The 20,528-nt window shown below is 37.1% G+C and overlaps 1 protein-coding gene across 3 annotated transcripts in view; it reads left to right on the forward strand.

The window, feature by feature from the left end:
* The window catches only part of CTBP1 (C-terminal binding protein 1), a 441,341-nt gene that overhangs the window by 24,461 nt on the left and 396,352 nt on the right, over positions 1-20,528 (forward strand). For all 3 annotated transcript variants that reach the window (XM_078148244.1, XM_020992252.2, XM_020992251.2), the window contains exon 2: positions 17,056-17,102. The gene's annotated coding sequence lies outside the window, so the exon portion shown is untranslated. The remainder of the gene's footprint in view (positions 1-17,055; positions 17,103-20,528) is intronic.

The following is a 20,528-nucleotide window of genomic DNA, read 5'->3' on the forward strand; positions in this document are numbered from 1 at the left end:
TCTTGTCCATGAGGATATATCATGGGAAATTTAAAAGGTCCTTGCTGAATTTCAGATATACTGTGGCTCCAGCAGATATACTGTGTCTCCTGATCTATTAGCCCTGTCTCCATGAACCTGTGCCTACTTATGTATTTATTTAATCACTTATTTATTTGTTTATTTGGCTAGGCAGTGGGGTTAAGTGACTTGCTCAGGGTCACACGGCTAGTAAGTGTTATGTGTCTGAGGCTGGATTTGAACTCAGGTCCTCCTGAATCCAGGGCCAGTGCTCTATTCACTACGCCACCTAGCTGCCCCTGATGACCTATTATTTAGAAGCCAGCCTTTTGCCATGCTTAATTCAATTCAACATTTGTGTTTGGCGCAACTCCTGAACCAGGAAAAAAAAAAGTAAAACTATAAAGAAAAGTCTGTAAACATCTAGAAAAGATCCAGAACAATTTTGTGCAAAGACTGAGTTGAGGGTGACTTGGTATTAGAAGACAAACTAGAGAAGATTGAAATCAGCTGAAATAAAAAATATAATTAGACAGTGAAGAGAGCACTGGGGTCTTGATGAGCAGACATTGTAATCAATGAAAGAGAGAAAATGAAATAGCCTAGCAGTTGAGGGAATAGATGGGATAATCTATGTTTCAATAGTTCTTGAAGGCTTGGGTATCAGTGCTGTGTGTTTGATCCACAAAGATAAATGAAAAGTTGAGTGGCACAGGACACCTGAAATACAGTTGCTCCCCTAAAGTCTTCATTGTGCTCTGCTGAAGTCATGCCACTCACTACATTTTGGTAATTAGGAAGCATTCAGAAGTATCTGTTTACCTATGTGTCTGGTTGGTGTCCCTGAATTAACAGTTCCAAAATGGAAAGCATCATCCTTTCCCCAAAACCATGCTTTCTTCATATTTCCTGATTTTTCCTTATGGAACCACCATCCTTACAATCACCTAGAATTAAAACCCTGAGGTCTGACTTTCTCAGCAGCAGCATTCAGTTAGTTGTCCATTCTCTGTCAGTTCTACCTCTGCAAAGTCCTTTCCTTCCTGTTGTTTCAACAACCTTAGTTCAGTACCTCATTACTTCTTGTATGGGTCACTGTAATAACATCCAGGTCTTCTAACCGAATTGGACAATTTACCACTGCCTTTTTGTGTCTTCTTTCTTGCCTTTTCTCAAACAGTATCCTATGCTAAAATGGAATTCAGGCTGTCTCCTATCTTTGAAATGCTTTCATTTCTTTAAGGCTCATGAACATGAAGTGGTTGGTTTTTTTTTAATTTAAAAAAACCTTTTTATTTAGTATTTTATTTTTCCCCAGTTGCATGTAAAAACTGTTTCTAACATTTGTTTTTAAAACTTTGAGTTCCACATTCTCTGCCTTCCTCCCTTTTTACCCTCCTCACTGTCCGTGAAGTGTTACATGCATATCATATAGCCATGTAACACTTTATGACTAAAAAGGACTTTCACATACGGTCTCCTTTGGGCATTGTAATCATTTAGTGAGATACAGAGCAAATATTCCCTATGTTTAATATCTGGGGGATGAATGAGTAACTTCTTACCTCCTCGTATCTAAGCCAGACCATTCTGGGTTCACTCCCGAGTGAGGGGAGGTAGACTTGCCTGGAATATGCCATCTTCTGTCTCCCCCATAGGATGCCTTGCTGTGTTAGCTAGGCTGACTCTCCTGTTCTGTAGTGTTGTCTTTTCTAGTGTGTGGCCTTTATACATACTGATTGCATTGTTTCCTATTCTTTTCCTTTATTTTTGTGGAGTTTTTATAGTAGTAGCAGAAAGCATTTTTATAGTATAGTAGTATTATAGTAGTATATTTTAATATATCTAGTATAGTAAAAATAGTTTGATATAGTATGTATAGTTTAGTGTATATGGTAGTATATTTTATAGTTGTATTAGAAGGTGTTTCCTTGTTTAATTTCAATCTTGAACTTCAGTACAAATATATATTTAGTAAGTTTTGTTTAAATTTTGCATCCTTAATGCTACTTATCAATCTTTGCCTAGCACACAGTAGTAGTAATAGTAATAATAATAATAGCCAACCTTAATAATTAATTAAAATTAATTGAAGGTTTGTAAAATGTTGTGTAAAGTGATGATAATAACTGGCATTGTTTTGAACTGGACATATGATTTCATTGGTAATGGAAATTTAGGAAGAGGAAACTTCCTCTACCAGTGCAAATTGGCACCTGTCCCATAGTTTAGGGGATTTGTTCTGTAAAACTTGGACTGAGTCAAAAGGCTGCACCCAAGGACCTAGAAGGCCACATGTGGTCTTGAGGCTACAGGTTCCCCACCCCTGGGTTAGAGTATTTGAGAGTTGCCTGGAGCTCTGAGAGGTTCAATGCCTTGCCCTGGGTAACTTAGAGGCAGTCTCAGGCAGTATCTAGAGAACTGACCTTGGAGTCAAGAATACCAGCGTTATTGTCACCATTTTATAGGTGAAGAAAGGAAGACTCAGAGAGTGTAAGTGTTACACACGTGGATGTATCAGAAGTGGGATTTGAGCCCAAATCTTCTCAATTCTAGGTACAGCACATGAGTCATGCTACTTTATTTGAACATCATAACAATTCTGAGGTAGATACTCATGTAGGTATGTAAGAAATGTTGGTTACATTGTTAAAATATGCTGTCAACTTCTAGCCTGCAGCTCTCAGTCAGTTTTGATGAAGGGTTCGCTAAATGTGACATCTGGAGCCTTTTACTTCATGCTGTGGAAGGTTTTTTTTTTATATAGTTTCAATAAAGTTGTGGTATCTGTGGGGTTTATAGCTTCTAGCAATATTAACCCTGCTGGTATTACCATATGCTTCAGGACCATTGTCAAAAGTTGGTTTTTAAAATTTTGTGGGCACCTAAGACTTAGGATGATCTCCTATGATAAAGATCTCTTCGTTCATAGTTGGTGGACTACACTAACTCATTCATTGTGATGATGCCCATCCCCCAACTACCTATAAAAAGAAGAAGCATATACATTCGTGAATGTAGTGGAATTCTTCCTAGGATAAAATAATTCTTTTTTAAGTGAGTGGTTTTAGTTCTGGATATATTACATTCTCAGTCTCGAAGTTTATTAGTAAAATGCACAAGAAAACTGAGTGATTTAAATCAATTTTGCAGATTTTAAGATGCTAACCACCTCATTTTGCAATAGAAATAGAGGAGAGAATAGATCGTAATCCAAATTCATGTTCATTTCTCTGATTTTAGTTTCTATTTGGTGAAGGGAGAAGCTGGCAGCACAAGCTCATGCTTTGTTGCTTGACAATGCAGGAGATTACTACTTGATAGAAAGACTAAATACAAGTTTCAAAAACAAACAAAAAATGAAGGGGAAGATACTCTTTTCTGTATAGCCAGCAACCACCTTTATGTGACTGAGGTTCTCAGTACTTGCTATTTTGGCAGAAGAGAAAATATATTTATTTCCCTTAAATTCACATATGAAAGTCTTGTATATATCTAGGAAGCAAGCCTCAGAGTTAGGAAGGCATGGCTTCAAGTCTAGCCTCTGATAACTACTGACTCTAGGCACTCTTAACTTGTCAGTGTCCCAAAGCCTCTCTCTAAGACTTTATGTTGCAGATCAGTATTGATGGAAAGGGAATTTCTTTATTTTTAATTTGTTTATACCAATGATATCACAAGTCTAGATCCCGTACCCTCTCCCCAAATATTTAAATCTTCCCCTACCCCCAGCTCCCAAATACAAAATCACATTTGCTGCCTAAAGTGCACAGGCTTTCTGTAATCTGATCATTTCCAGATGTTCCAACGTTTAATTTTTTTTTTTATAAAATTTGTGCTTTTTATTTTTATTTCTCTCTCATTTCTGGATATATTACTCCCTCCACCTACTGTACCTTCCCTTGTAACACAGATGAAAAACAAGACAAAAATAATTTTGAAACAATCAAAATATTAACCTTATTTGATAGTGTATTTAACATTCTACACCCACATCTTCATCCCATCCCATCCCCACCCCAAAACACAAACAAGAAAGAGAAGGACAGGGGGGCAGCTAGGTGGCGCAGTGCAGAGAGCACCAGCCCTGAAGTCAGGAGAACCTGAGTTCAAATGCCGTCTCAGACCAAACAGTTGACTCTAGCTGTGTGACCTTGGGCAAGTCACTTAACCCTTAATTGCCTTAAAAAAAGAAAGAAAGAGAAGGACAAGCATTTTCTTAACTGTTCTGGGAACCAAGATTTGTCATTACAATTTTTTTTCTGTTGATGTTGTTGTAGTAGTGTATATTGTTTTCCTTGTTCTACTTTATGCTGCATCAGTTCATATCAATCTCCCTGTGTTTCCCTGAATTCTTTATACTTGTTATTTCTCAAAGCTTAACAATATTTCATTACATTCATGTACTACAATTTGTTTAACCACTCACCATTTCCCAAGCAATGGGTTCCAGTTTTTTATTATTGGTTTTATTGCTACAAAAAGTCTGTATCTACTTGCTGTTCCTTAGACATCTGTACCCCATGTGTCATCGCTGTGTCTTTTTTGTATTGACTGCCCCCTATGTCTGGAGTGCCTTCCTTCCTCATTTCCACTTCTTAGAATCCCTGGCTTCCTTCAAGATTCAGCTCAAATGCCGTTTTCTGGAGGAGTCTCTTCACAGTGCCCCTAGCAGTTAGAGCCTTCCTTTTGGTTATTTACTTGCATCTTCTCTGTATGTATTTTATATGTTCCCATTTATTTATATGTAGTCTTCCCGGTTAGACTATAAACTCCTTGACAATGGGAACTGTTTTTGTTATTCTTTGTATCCCCAACACTTAGCACAGTGCCTGGTATACTGTAAGAGTTTGATAAATACTTTTTTATTAATTTAATGTCTTAGAATATATGGAGCAGCTCTTTTTATCTTTGACCTTCTTGGGGATAAACTAGTGGGCTTTCTCGGTGAAAGTGCTTGAACGTTTTATTTGCTTTTTAAATTTAATGCCAAATCTCCAGAATAGTCTGACCAACTCATGGATGCATTAGTAGTGTATTATTGTGGCTGTTCACCGCCCCTGCAACATTGACTCTTGCCTTCTATGCCAATTTGCTAATAAGTGTGAGGGAAAACATCCACATTATTTTAATTTTAATTTTTCTTATTATTAATGATCTGGAGCAGTCTTTTGTATGAGTGTCATTAGGTTAAAATTCTCTTGAAAACTTTTTGTTCCTGACCTTTGATTAACATTTATGCGTTGGGGAATAGCCCTCAGTCACTTATTTTTGTGTTATGTAGCCACCTCCATATCAATAACAATATCAATATCTATATCTTTATATGTATATCTATGTATGTTGACTATTGGACTCTTATCAGAAAGTTTTGGTACATTCTTCCCCTTAAATAACACTTCTTATCCTATCTGCATTAATTTTGTTCCTGCAAAAGCTTTTCAGTTTCATAATAATTGACATTATCTGTTTAGTCTTTTGATATCTTCTTTAATCCCTTATTTTGTTATGAATTCTTCTTCTAACCAAAAAAGGAATTCCATCCATTTTTCTCTGATATTTTATGATGTGACCATTTAATATTTGTTGAATATCCATTTAGAATTTATTGTGGCATATGGTGTAAGATGCTAGTCTAAACCTGTTTTTTTGTCCAGCTGCTTTTCAGTTTTACCAGAAGTTATTGTCAAATTCCAGCAATTATTTTCAAACACCAACACTTTTGCCCATCATTTTCAGTCTAGTACATTGGTTGACTGTTTCTATGGGATTTTTTTTTTAATTTCACAAATAGAACATTGGGGAAAAAGAATGGAGTACATGACATCTCCATTTAAGTAATCTTTTTAAAGGAATATTTCTATTTTATTAATCAAGGGAACTAACATGGATTTTGCTTCTTTTCCTTCTAAGTAATTCCTGGGAATATTCATACAGATTTCTGTCTCTGAATCTTCCCATTCCTACTTTAGGGCTTTCTGGTTTTTGCAGATTTGTGTTATTTTGGAATCATTCATTTATATAAAATTATGAATTTTGATATAGATGTAGATCTTTAGATACTGTTTCTTTCAAGAAATCTTGTATAATTTTGACAAGGATGGGAGGTACCTTGTTAGAAAAGATCTTTTAAGTAGGCATTTTACTCTAGCAAGTCCCATTTTTTTTGAAAAGCTGCCAACAATAAGCATGAATCTTATATTCCATACCTCTTTCATGCAATTAATTTATCGTAAAGTTATGGTCTTCTGTTCTGATGAAATTATGGTCTACTCCAGAATATTACTGCAAAAGCCTGCTTTTTCCATGCTAATGATGCCATTGCTGTGTGTGTGGATTATTCTCATAAAAATTTCATACAGTTGGAAAAATAAGCTTATAAGTTAGTACTAGTTATTTTTTTCTTTAGCTGTCAAGGATTTTCTCCTTTAGGTTTTTGTAAAGATTTACATGATTGCTGTTAGATCTCAGTAATTAAGATTTATGGACATATGTAGTAATCTGAATGTGTGGAAAATAGAGAATTTTATTATTTTTAAGAATATTAGCTGAGATAGCATTTTAAGGTAAGAATTTTGTCATAGCTATAAGTAGATAGAACTCATTTTAAATTTTTGTTTAAATAATTCCTGTACTACACTATTTAAGTAGCTTTTTCTTTCAGTTAGGTTGAACCAATTCTCTGTGAATTTGCTTAGTTAACCCTTTTTACATCGATAGCATAGTTATAAAGTTTACAGTAGATTAAAATAAAATTCTTAAGTCCAGAAGAGTGTTATCTTTGGTGTTTGAGGACCATATGCAGTGTGACATGGCAGAACAAAAGCTAATGTTATTTCTGGCTGGATTACAAGAGGCCTACCGTCTAGAACAGAAAAGGCATTAGCCCTACTCTACCCTATTTCAGTCTGATCATGGCTGTAGGAATCTTGTCACTTCTGGTGTCGCATTTTAGGAAGGTCATTGATAACCTGACCAGCATCCAGAGGAGGGTGAACAGGATCAGGATAGTAGGGGACTGGAGATCATTTTTTTAAAAGTTATTGAATTATTTTATTCCCCAGAATTTTGAGCTGATAGGCAAATTACATCCGTTGGGGACCAAGGAAAATTACCATTGGGGAATTATCTTCAAGTTTGCATTGTAGAGTGAAAATATTAATTATATTCATGGGCTGAGCAGCTCTTCCTCAGCTCTAAAAGAGCTTTGTCCCATCCCAAATAAACCATCCTGAATAGTATTCATGATGTCTGTTCTTCTATGTGCTTCATGAGAGGAGGCTCAGGGGCAGCAACTCCCTCCTTACACATTAATTTTCAGAGGACAAATGGTAATGGATTGTGTGTTTGTCCCTTGTTCTAGGTGGCCAAGCAAAAAAGGGCCTGAGAGGCTCCAAAAAATGTAGAGAAGGGGAAGGAAATATGATAGTGCTTTTGAGAATTAAAAAGGAGCATTTGAGAATCGCAGTTGAAAAACATTCCTAGCTGGTGCATAGGCATCTTCACTTGCTGCCTTAAAAATGGAGAACAAGTCAAAATATGAGAAGCATTTGCTCCCTGATCGCAGCTAAGCAAGAGTATTTCTTGAGGGGACATTTGTTATTCTATGACCGTTGTTCCTCCTTTTCAGGGATTCCTTACAGATACCTGTGGCCCACCCAGATTACTAGTCTCCTTCACAATTTATTGAGAGAACTAGAAATGTTTAGCTTGGAGAAGAGATTTTGGTGTGATGTGACAGCTGTCTTCAGGTATTTGAACGGCTGTCAGGAGGAAGAGGGATGATACTTCTTCACCTTGGTTCCAGAGGACATTTGTAAGAGCAATGGGTAGAAGTTATAGAGACAAATTTCAGATTCATTTAAGGAAAAGTTCCTGACAATTAAGAGCTTTCCTAAACTAGAATCTGTTGATTTGAGTGGCAGTGGGTTCCCTTTCCTTGGACCTTTTTAAGAGGCTAGATGATCACTTGATATTAGTGATGTTGTTGATGGGTAGAAGGGTCAGGTAAGTAACTCTTGAGAGTGATCTCTGAGGTCCCTACCTGCTTTGAAATTCTGCAATTCTCTAAAAGCATGTTGAAATTTCCCCAAGTTTTATCAGATCTTTTAGCCACCCCTACTTAATTATGGGCCCAGGTCAGATAGTCTCTCTATAGAATGTACATATTTTTAAACTAATTCAACAGGCTTTTATCTAACAGCATACTATAACCTGCCTGGGTAATATATGTTTTCATCTAGTTTTTTTAAAAATTATGAATGACTCAATCTCTTTGCCATTTCTGTGGATGTTATGAAAGAAGCATGGTGCTTCAGGGCTCATTTTAGTAACATCTAGTGGAAAGTGTAGTAGATTTGGTTAGAAAACCAGGCTTTGAGTCCTAGTTCTGCTAGGCAAGTCATTATATTTCTTGGGCCTCAGTCTTCTCTTTTATGAAATTAGAAAGTTGAACTAGATCTCCTTATGGGATTTTTTAAAAAATCAGTTAATAAACTTTAATTAAACACCTAGTCTGCCAGGCACTTTACTGGACACAGGGGTTACAAAAACTAAACTGAAAGTCTTTGCTTTCAAGGAGCCTCGATTCTGTTGGGGAACAACAGACACATACAGGGAAATACTCAGTGTTATCAGGAGATTGATTTTTCACAGGGCACAGTGCTGTGAGCTGGGGGGTGTTCAGAAAGGTCTTGTTTAGGAGATGGTGCTCAAATTGAGCTCTGAAGGAAGGGATGGATTCCGAGAGGCAGAGAAGCGGAGGAGGGAGTGCATTCCAGCCAGTGCAAAGTCACAGAAATAGGAAATGGAATGTCACATGTGAGGGACCCAATTGGACAGAACTAGAGAGTATGTGAAAGGTAGTAATGTATAATAACTCTGAAAAGGTCATGTGGAGCCAGGTGGTAAAAAAGGTGTTAAATACCCAGCTGAGCCATTTGTACTTTATTCTACAGGCAGTAAGGAGTTGTTGGAGCTTTTTGAATAGGGGAATGACATGGCATCAAAGCTATGCTTTAGCAATATCACTTTTGCGGTTGTGTCAGTTGCTCAACAAGCATTTGTAGCCCTTACTATTGGAGAATGAAGAAACTGGAGGCAGAGACCAGTTAGAAGAGTTTTACAGTAGTTCAGGCAAGAGGTGATGAGGACCTGAACTAAGGTAGCATCCAAGTGATCATAGAGAAGGGGATGAGTGGGAGGGAGGTTGTGTGGATAGAATGGACAATACTTTCCATAGTGTTATTGATGCTTAATTAATGCTTGTTGACTTAATTGTATATGTAGGTGATAGATAGGAAATTCAGGGATGACTCCACTGTTATGAACCCTGGTGACTGAAATGATTGTAGCTCTCTTGGTAGAAATAGGGAAGTCCTAGAGACATTGAATTTGTGGGAAGGATAGTGAATTCTCTTTTGGATAGCTTAAGTTTGAGATGTCCTATGGAACTAAAATGTCTAATAAAAGATTGTTGATGCAGGACTGGAGCTTGGGGGAGATAGCAGGTTTGTATATATAGATCAAAAAATCTTTTGTATAGAGGTGATCCATTGGCATCATATAAATAGCATTGAGAACCCTTGCTATCAATAGTAAGTTCTTTTATTTGAACTTTATATAGAACATCTTCCAAATTTAATCTCTTCATACTGAAAAATGGGGAAAACATGTTTACTCTGTCACCATTTACTGGAGAAATTTGTCAAAGGTAAAACAATTGCCACAATAAAGAGGCTAAAAGAAGCCAGAAACTGCCTATAGCACCACAATTTCAGTCTCCTTTTCAACAGACACTACAATAAAGGGCAACTCTGATTGAAACTAAGAGAGAGAAGATAAAAGCTATAAGCAGGGTTATCTCTTGGAACAGTCGAGGAGAAAAATCGGCCTGCAGTTTTATAAAGAAGAAATCTGGCTCACCCAGATTATTTAGAGTATGTTTTTACATGAAACCATGAGGAAAATAAGAAGCAAAATTTGAAATAGAACCGATGTGTTAGTGTTGAGTAAATGATTTTTTGTCAGCTGATTAGATTTTACCATCTTCACACTATTTTACTGTGTGGGACATTGTCCATGGGTTAATGGCCAGTTATGTAGTTTAAATGTATGATTTGTCATCAGTCTGTTCTACACATTTCTGTAGGTGGCAGTCTCTAGTGCACGGACTAAATATTGCACTCCCACCCTAAAACTCCCCTCCAAGGAAGTCTGCTCTCCTTGAGAATGCCTTGCCTTGAAATATTTGTTCTTATGGTTTGCCACTAATTACATCTCTCTACTTTTTTGGCTCTCCTGTAGAGTTTGTATTTCAACTTGGCGTGTGAATTTTCTTGGTCTCCTTAGGCATTCTTCTCCAGCCCATTTGGTAGACTTGACTAGGCATTGATCTTGGTTTGCTTCCTTCCGGCTTGCCTTCACTGTGCCACCTCCTGCCTAACTGCTCAGAAGTATTTGCTGGTATTTCTCCTTTACTGTCACATCTTTCAACCCTTTTCCATTGTCCTGAGTTAGTAGCTGCTCTTTGGGCACATTGATTCCATACAGGTATCAAATGAGTACATTCTACCCATTTCTTTGCAATTCTTTGAGCTGACATGGTAGTGGAATGATATTGTTGATTTCTCTTCTGATTCATTTTAACAGTCCTGTTACTTTTACTTCCTGATTACTAATTTATTGATGTGGGACTAGTAAGTAGTTTCACAGGATGTTTTTAAAAACTTTATGTAAATGTTGGTCATCGTGAATGTGAAACTGTTAATGGTATTGATGATTAATAACCCTTTAACTTCAAAATATTTTTTTAAATAGTAACAACTCATATCCTAATATCCTTTTAATACAAATAAATTATAATATAGTGCTTTGGCTTTTGGGAGTTTAGTTGCTTTAAGATCCTAAGCTACTCCACAAACTCTTTAATCAGTTTTGTAGTGTCATAAAATTTCCATTTTGTAGTGTTGTTGTGTCTGGCTACTTGACAGAATTATCTGTGTTAATTAGAATATAGCAGCTGCCACTACTTTTTTATGATAGAAGCTAGAGCAAGTTGATAGCTTTCATTGATGATTCAATTGTATTATAATTATATTATAGGTTTATATATAATTATGATGAATCATCAGTAAGAGAGGGACTACCATATTTAGACTTGACACCTCAATCTCTGAGGTGCTATGGGAAAGATTAAAAAAAAAAAGGAATTTAGGAATATGGAATGCCAGCTGCACCAGACCAAGGACACTCAAAGGAAATCCCTACTGGAAACAACATATAATCTGGAAAGCACTGAAGCTTAGCCTCTCAAGTTGGGAAATACTGAAAGAATGGAAAAATCATGAACTATGTTAATGCTCCTAAAATATTGCTGATCTTTACAAAATCTTTATTTTAAATAGGTTTTTGATATCACCTAGATTCTGTTTCCCCTCCTTCCAATTACCCAGAATCCCATCCCTTGTAAGAAATAATTTAAAAAAAATAAAAAGAGGAAAGGAAGAAAAAATCAGTAAAACTAATCAACACATCAAAAAAAAAATCTGACATTATATGCAGTATACTACAACTGTGGACCCTGATGTCTGCAGAGGAACAGGAGATTTCTTTCCTATGTCCTCTTCTGGGCCAAGCTTGTTCTTTAGAAATATACCATATTTAGTTTCAATTATTCTGTGGTTGTTGTTCTTTACATTTACGTTGTTATAGTTTATGTTATTATGCAGTATTGCTATATTGTTTTTTGTGGTTATATTTTCATGTTTTTTCTTCCTCTGCTTATTTAACTTTGTATCAGTTCACATGCGTCTTGCCATGCACTCTCTTCATTTCTTACAGAACAACATATTCCATTATATTCATGTGCTACAGTTTGTTTAGCCATTCCCCAATAGACTGACACCTACAGTGTTTTCACTTGTGTAAGGATCAAATGAGTCAATTAATCCTAGTTATCTATTTTATCCTAGTTAGCCCTCATACCTTTATCAGGTGATAATACCTCCATTAAGTCAATCAGAGGTATGACCTAAGTGTGAACACAGCCTAGACATTCCTATTCAGTCAGTCAAAGTTTTTATTGTAGGTGAGAAAAAATGGAATGACATTAGGCAGGAAGTATATTTGAATTAGTTGAAGAGACTTAATTCCAAATTGCTTTCCATAGTACTTATATTGATTTACAACTCTACCAACAATGCATTAGTGAGTCTGTCTTTCCTCAACCTCTCCAACATGGTCTCTTTTGGCTTTTATCATCTTTGCCAATTTGCTGAGTATGAGGTGAAATTTCAGGGTTGTTTTGACTTGCATTTCTCTTATTATTGGTCATGTGGAATATTCTTTCATATTAGCTGTTAATATTAATTTTATTTGTGCAGAGCTTTTCTATTTTATGCAATAAAATTGTCTATTTTCTTTTTAATTGCTCCTTTTCTTTGTTGGTTAATAATTTATCCCCTGCCCATCACTGCAAGAGGCATATGATCAACTTCTCTTCTAATTTTTTTTTGCTTTAAACTTTAAAATGCAGGGTGTATGTCCATATTGTATTTATTGGGCAAAATGGTGTGAGATGTTGGTCTGTGCCTAATTTCTGCCAGACTGCTTTACAGTTTTCCTAGCAGCTCCTGTCAACTAGGTAATTATTTACTAGGATTTGGGGGTTTATAGTTATTTTGGGGTTTATAAACACTAGGCTATTGATTCTTCTTTGTCTAGTCTTCATAAAATCCAGATAAGAATGATCTGCGTGTCTATGGAGAAGATCCTCAAAAATATGAAAAGGTAACAGACAGCTCTTCACAAATGATTCTGAATAGCACTTCATGTCATTGTAGTCACTAATTAACTGAAGAGTATGGAAAGTACCCTATGCCCCTTTGTTAATAATTAAGAAGAAACATCCCACTCAGCAGAACAGAACAAAGCCTCAAAACCTTTTCTGTTGGACCTCAAGTCTGTCATTCATATGTTAACCTCATAGAAGATTCCTTGGTGAATATAGCCACAGAGGTAACTGTCCATTGACCTTCCGTTTATTCATATTTAACAGGACATGAAACCATGAAAAATATACTTGCAATATGTTTGCCACGACCATGGAGTATGGGCTCATACAGGGTCCAAATGAAAGAGGTATTCTGTTATGGTAAAATCAAGTCAAGAAACATGTTTTAAGTGCCTACTGAGTGCTATGTGCTTGGGATACAAAGAAAGGCAAAAGACAGTTACTGAGGATCTCAGTTTAGTGAGACTTGTAAATACTTTTGTTTGTGCGAATTATATCACTCCCCACTCTATTACAGAGCATCTTCAATAAGATGCATGATTTTTCAAAACAGATCATCAGCCCAGGAATCCATATAGGGAAAGTTAAATGGATTTTTAAAAAATGCTTATTATCCACATTTATGACATATAGTTAGAAAGCTGTTCCATAATATTAGTATGTAAATAAACATATTTGAGACAGACGTTGCAGATATTCAGTGAGTTGGGTCCAAAATTGATTAGGAATGAGTAGGGACAGATTACATTTGGGAAATTGTGCAATTGTTCAGTTGTGTATGACTCTTCATGACCCCATTTGGGGTTTTCTTGGCAAAGATACTGGAGTAGTTTGCCATTCCTTCTCCAGCTCATTTTATAGATGAAGAAACTGAGGCAAACATGGTTAAGTGATTTACCCAGGGTCATACACCTAGTAAGTGTCAGAAGCCAGATTTGAACTCAGGAAGATGAGTCTTTCTGACTCCAGGCCCAGCACTCTGTCCATTGAGCACTTAACTGTCCCAATATATTCTTTGGCAAGGGCTTAATGCTCTACTTTGTAGATAGGCCGAGGCACCCTGTCAACTTTAAAGGCCTTTATAATAAACAATGTACCAATATTTTATTTAAGGTGTATGTTAATTGATTTAACTGGGGTAATGAAATAACTCCATCCAGTTAAATTTTATTTATCTTAAGAGATTCTCCATAGGGAAGAGTGGCTATTATGCAAGATATGAGTAAGCTATTGCAGACTAGAAAGCTAGAGAGCCAGGGAGGGTCTTTTCTCCTAGACTGGGTCAGATAATAAATATAATGAATCCCTCAGTGATATAGTTTGTATTCTGCCTACTCTGTGTGCTAAAAATATGGGCTTAAACTGTCAAGTGTGAATTCTTCATTCACTCAACAAGCCTTTGTTAAGCACCTACTGTATGTCAGTCTGTGTAACCATTCAGACTGCAAAGATATACTGAAAATGCCCTTGCCTTTAAAGAGTGTATATTCCACTAGGGGAGGAATGTATGACTTACACAAAGATCAGTTGATACCAAGTTATTGCTGAAAGAGAGGATGCTAGCAACTTAGGGGGAATCGAGGTAGACTTTATGTAGGAAATGGTACTTCCTCAGAGCCTTGAAGGATACTTGGTGTTCCAAGAGGCAGAAGTGAAAAGGGTGACTATTCTAAAAGATATGGAGATGGGAGATAGCCTGTCATCTCCAGGGAGCAGCAAGCCAGCCAATTTACCTAGGCTAAAGAGTGTGTCAAGGAGAGTGATCTGCAGTAAGCCTGGAAGATAGGCTCAGTGATAGATTATGAATGGCTTTAAAACAGACATTCAGAATGGTCAACAGAAAAGTTTGTATTTTATCCTAGAGCTTCTTGAGGAGAGTGACATGCTGGACCTCTGCTTTATAATGATCAGTTTGTTAGTTATATGAAACATGGTTTAGAGAGAAGCAGATTCTGGAAGTGGGGACAGGAGGGAGCTGCATCTAGGATTGTCACATATGCTCAAGTTATTCCAAGCTGAAAAGTAATGACAGTTGCTATCTAACCCTATGGCTAGGCTGGAAGACCTGCCAGTAGGAGGTGCTTTCCCTGTTGCCTCCCCTTAAGCCCTCCTCTTTCACCCCACCCAACCTTGTCCAGACCCCATCAAGCTGCTGGTGAGCAAGAGTGATATAGCTGCTTTTACCTACTGGATAAATTGGGAGTCATCCATCCTTCTGGTGAGATGGAACACCACCAGTCCTTCCTGCCAGGATGTGTGAGGTCCTATGGTTTTTGCCACTTGCTTTAAGCTTCTCCCCCAGGCCGTGCTATCTGACTTCCTGTTATGTACTAAAGACCCCAGGTCTTGCTACCTTCCCAGCAGCTGAATTCTCATATATGTGTTGCATAGTAATTATTTAATAAGTTCCTGTTCAGTCATTCATCCCAAGTTTATAAGGTGGTAGGTGGTAGATAAATACCTTCTGTTTTTGTGGTATTTCATGTTTTATAGTAGTCTTTTACTTGTCTTCACTTGATCTTTCTAAACAGTTTTATAAGTTAGGCAGACTTGATATTATAACTTTTTGTCAGTGAGTAAACTGAGGCCTAGAGAATTTGATTTGTGTGTCCCCTAAGGGATAAAGCTGAATTTCTAATTATATTTTCCTGACTTCTCTGGGAAACTTCTGATGAGGGCTTCAACACTTCAACTCAGTTGCCCCTCCTTCCTTGTGCAGTCTTCCTTGTATAGAGGACTCCCACCCTTCAGGGCAGGAGCTAGCTCCCTTTTTCTTGTTTACATCCCTACTCTTGTTACAATGCCTAACCCATGGTAGTCACTTTTAAAATGTTTATTGAGTTAAATTGAATTGAATATGTCAGGTTGTCCCTCCCAAATTAACTCCATCCTGTGTTAAGCTTTTTGTAAATTAATGACTTAAATATTTCTTCCTACTTTATTCACCTTCCCTTTTAACTTCCCAGGATCTTCATTTATTAGAATTGGACTAGATAACCTTGGAATTTCCTTCTACATTTCAGTCCTATTATCTTCTTTTCCTTCTTTCTCAGTTTTTTTATATGGCTATATTCGCCATTGGTGCCCCCATGTCCCCATTTCTTCCCCTTCTAAACTTACACGTCAGCCTCCAGATTTTAAAGGGTAACACTTATTCAGCTGGTTGCTCTTAACATAATATTTTACTGCATGCTCTTTCTCTTTGAGGAGTATAAATATTCAGCCATAACTAACGTTTAAATTTCTGTTGTATGAAGAGTAGTAGTATTAGTAGAGGACACGATTTTTATAAAGATACATCCCTTGCCCTTAAGAAGCTTTCAGTTTAGTAAAAGTATATGTAATTCACATGCATAACCTTACTTCACACTGTTATTGACTGTGGGTGCGTTGGTAGTGGGGAAGATTTCCTTAGAGGAGATTTCAAGTCAGGGTTTTTTAAAATAGGAATTCGGTAAGATATAAAGAAGAGAAGGATTCATCTGTGCCTAGGTAAAGTTGTCCACAAAGGGCTAGGTATTTGAGAGAGCAGAAGATGTTGGGATAGGCATGGGGAGCTGTGCCAGTCTTATGTGGCTGGAAAGTAGAGTGTACGTAGAGGAATTATATGAAAAAGTTGCCTGGATAAGGTAGCGTTAGATTGTAGAAAGCCTAGAATGCCAGGCAGATGAGTTTCAACATTACTCATTAGACAAAGAAGAGTCATTGAATTTTTTTGAGTGGATAGATGGCATGACTAGATAAGTAAGAGAAGTTATTTCAGCTGTGGAATGAATGATGGTGGTAGGAAGAGCTGTAGGGAGGCTATTGCAGCAGTGCAGGTAATGAGAATTTTTATGGGGCGGGGTGGGAGTGGGGGTGGGAAAGTGGTGAGAGGTGGCAGCCATCACAGTCAAGAGCAAAGGAGAGGTGGTAAGAGATATTACAGAGATGGGATCTGTTGGGTCTGGTCATTTTGCTTAGGAGAATTGCGGGGAGAAGAAAGAGTCAAAGATAAGCTTAAGGCCATGAATGTGGGAGATTGCATGAATAGGGGTACCCACAAATGGTAATTGAAGTCAGACAGAAATAGTGCCATTACACTTTGCTAAACATTATTAATTAACCTTTGTATGAATGGGCAGAATAATACGACATACTTCTTTGAAAAGGATGCATGTGGGATTCAAAAATGGTAAAAAAATTCAATTCATATAGAAATCCTTAAAAATTATAAGCATTTAGATTAGCACTAATTTCTTTTCCAATATGCTTATCAACAGGACGGAGTAGAGTGCTTGTGATTCCAGTCCTATCAAGACCAGTGAAGGTCAGTATTATGCATTCATGTTAACAATGCTGCTGGTCTTTTTGTGTTATACAAAAAGGTGAACATAAATGGCCACTGGAGAAGCTTATATGCTAGGCAGTGATCCATGAGACCTGCAGTCACGAGAAGATAAGACTTCACTAAATGTAATGGGACCCAGTAGCACTAAGTGGTACAAAGGACCATTGGCTGAAAAGCTTCAAAGGACAGCCGTGTTTATTCTTATATAGCCAGGGAAGCTTTGCCTTACGTAAATCCTTCATGTATTGCAGGACTGCTTACTATGATTAGTACTTGAGGCATTTCATAGCAAATGTGAAATTTATTTTTCTACATTTTAAAGGAGCAATACTTTTTATAAAAGATTTTGAGAGATAGATGAGCTTCGGGGATTACGTGGGTACTAGATAGATCTGTTTTCACGAAATCCCCTAATTTTCATGCCAGTGTGAGTGGTGATTGATTTAAGTAAAGTGGGGGAAGAATGAACAAAGCCAGGTATGTCTTGCATAGTAGATCAAATGCTCCACTTGGAGTCTGTTAGACCTGATTTCAGATGCTGCCTCACATAGTTCCTAGCTGTAGGACTCTAGGCAAGTCACTGCTTCTCTCTCTCTCTCTCTCTCCCTCTTTCTCTCCCTCTCTCTCTCTCTCCCTCTCTCTCTCCCCTCTCTCTCTCTCTCTCTCTTCTCCCTCTCTCTCTTCTCTCTTCTCTCTCTCTCTCTCTCTCTCTCTTCTCTCTCTCTCTCTCTCTCTCTCTCTCTCTCTTTTAATTGCAGATGTAAATTAGAATTAGTTTTAATAGTAATTTTTAGGTTGAGTATGGTAGCATATGTTTTTCACTAATAATCTGAGTTTTTAGTTTTTAAAAAAATAGCTCTTAAGGGTTGCTCCAAAGACTAAATGTTAATGCCCTCTGATGATATATGGTTTTTGTGGCCATTATTGCCTTTAAAATACTAAGATTTTTGGAAAAATTCATGATAGAAAATAATTTAGGATGCAAGGACATTACTGTTTTTCTTGGTAAGGAAGTGCTTGAATGAATTGTGATGACTTAAAAAACTAGAGTAGCTCTTGGAGAGTCTGCATCATCAGGCAATAAGCGATTTGGATAGTGAAGGTATAGAGGCTATCTGCCAGTGAAAGGAAGGTTTTGCCCTTAAGGGCCTCACAGGAAAATTGTGAAACTAAGGGAGAAGTTCCACCGTTTTTCTGAAGAGTGGTACTCACCCTGCCAAAGTTGTCTTCTAATGGCTTTTTGCAGTTTGGACACAGTGTCAGATTCTCAGTTTCAACTGGTACTTCGAGTTGAGGTAAGTAAATTAGAAAGGCTTCTGATATTGGCAAGTGACAGACTATAGGTCTGCCATCCAAAGTCTAAACTACCTACATCTGGAGTGTATCGTTGAGGATTGGCTCTAGCAACTCATGAAGCAGTATACTTTGGAATAAGGGAGGGGAACTGTGGTTAGCTTAGATCAGGGGTTCTCAACCATTTTTGTGTCATAGACTTTTTTTTGACAACCTGGCAAAGTCTAGGGACTCCTCGGAATACTATTTTTAAGTGCTTAAAATGAAATACATAAAATTTTAAAGGAAACCAATTATACTGAAGTACAGTTATTGAAATATTTTGAATAATAAGGTCATGGGCCTCAGCTTCAGACCCCTCTGTTCTACATGGAGTCCATGATGAAATTACAGATCCGTGATATTTTGAAGTGTAATTTATGTGAAAGTGTTTGGAAGGATTGTTGAGGTCTTTGAAATAGATGTTCTAGATCAGGGGTGGGGAACCTGTGGCCTCAAGATCACTTTAGGTCCTCAAGTTTGACCCTTTGAGCGAATCCAAACTTCACAGAACAAATCCCCTTAATAAAGGATTTGTTAGGGGCACCTAGGTGGCACAGTGGAGTCAGGAGGACCTGAGTTCAAATCCAACCTCAGACACTTGACACTAACTAGCTGTGTGACCCTTGGCAAGTCACTTAACTCCGATTGCCTCACCAAAAATAAAATTTTAAATTAAAAAAAAAAAAGGATTTGTTCTGTAAACCTTAGACTCAGGCAAAGGGCTGTACCCAAGGACCTAGAAGGCCACATGTGGTCTTGAGGCCACAGGTTCCCCACCCGTCTTCTAGATAAATCCAAGCAAATAATTATTTTTGTTAGTTTTCATTATTATTGTCTGACGTCAGAAGTTACTTTACTGTTCACAAGCTGAAGACTCTTCATTGAATAATAGTACTGGGATATGAGAACATGTTCCTTTCACAGAGTTCAAAGAAATTTGACATTACATGTATCATTTTTTTTTCAATCCTTGTGAAATAGGTATTCCTCTTCATGGATAGATAGGTTCTCTGCTTTGAATTTTTCCCATTTATGTAAAATAAACCACCTTTTTGTAAAGTTGGACCCCAATTTTTGTGAGAAAGGATGATGAATAGCGTAAATTGGTAATAATATCCCCTATTAGTATTTAAAAAATAGATTTTAAGGGTTACTCTAAAGAGTATTTGGCAAATGGTGGCAAATATATATATATTTAAATTCTAAGAAAGTTTTTAGAAATACCAGTTATAGGTAAATATTAGCCTTTTGAGGGGTTAGGGGCTAATATATTTCCCAGTGGAAGCTATCATAGTAATGATATTTAAGTAGCATCTATCATTTGTCATTAAATAAGAGTAAAAAAACCCATACTGTTTTCACGTTTTCTTTTTTAAAACATTGGAAATCTGTAGTTGCTGAAGCAGAGTGAGAAAAGGGCAAGACCATGTGCTATGAGAAATTTAGTGGGCCGAGGAAGAATGTTCCATTACAAAAAAAAAAAAAAGAAAGTGAATTTGTATATAGTAAACAATTTCAGAATTTACCTAAAGTTTTGAGCAGTAGCTTTATTTTGGAGGTAAATACGTATCTTCTCAAGGTGAGTACTTTGGAGGCCAATAGTTGTTTGGATGCATAAGCTTTAGTATGTTTGTGTCTGTGTTTGAGTCTCATTATTTTGTAGTCACATTGCCCATTTGAGCTTTAAAAATGGTTGATTAAAGGGAGAAAAGTGTTCTCGTGGTGGTACAATGCCTATAAGCTAATATACAATAATTTTGGCTGAGATGGTAAGAATTTTTCATAGGTTTTTGGGCCTGAGTCCTTAGCACTGTGTGCTTTTGAGTTTGGCTGCCATTTAAGCAAATGATCTGAGACATTGACAGAGTGAAGCTGCAACATGATGACAGAGCAAAGGCTGGAAAATTGAGTTTTACCTAGTGCATTTTAAAGGCAGGTCTTGGATGACAAGAGTGCAAGGTAAAGCTGCCAGTGCTGATGACATGGCAACTTAAGATAGCAGAAAGATTTCTTAGTTTATAATTCAGAAAAAAAAAAAACCCACAAAACCCAAACCTACCAACAAACACG

The sequence above is a fragment of the Phascolarctos cinereus genome, unplaced genomic scaffold, assembly GCF_003287225.1.
Source record: "Phascolarctos cinereus isolate Bilbo 61053 unplaced genomic scaffold, phaCin_HiC Scaffold_9;HRSCAF=440, whole genome shotgun sequence".
NCBI lineage: Eukaryota > Metazoa > Chordata > Mammalia > Diprotodontia > Phascolarctidae > Phascolarctos > Phascolarctos cinereus.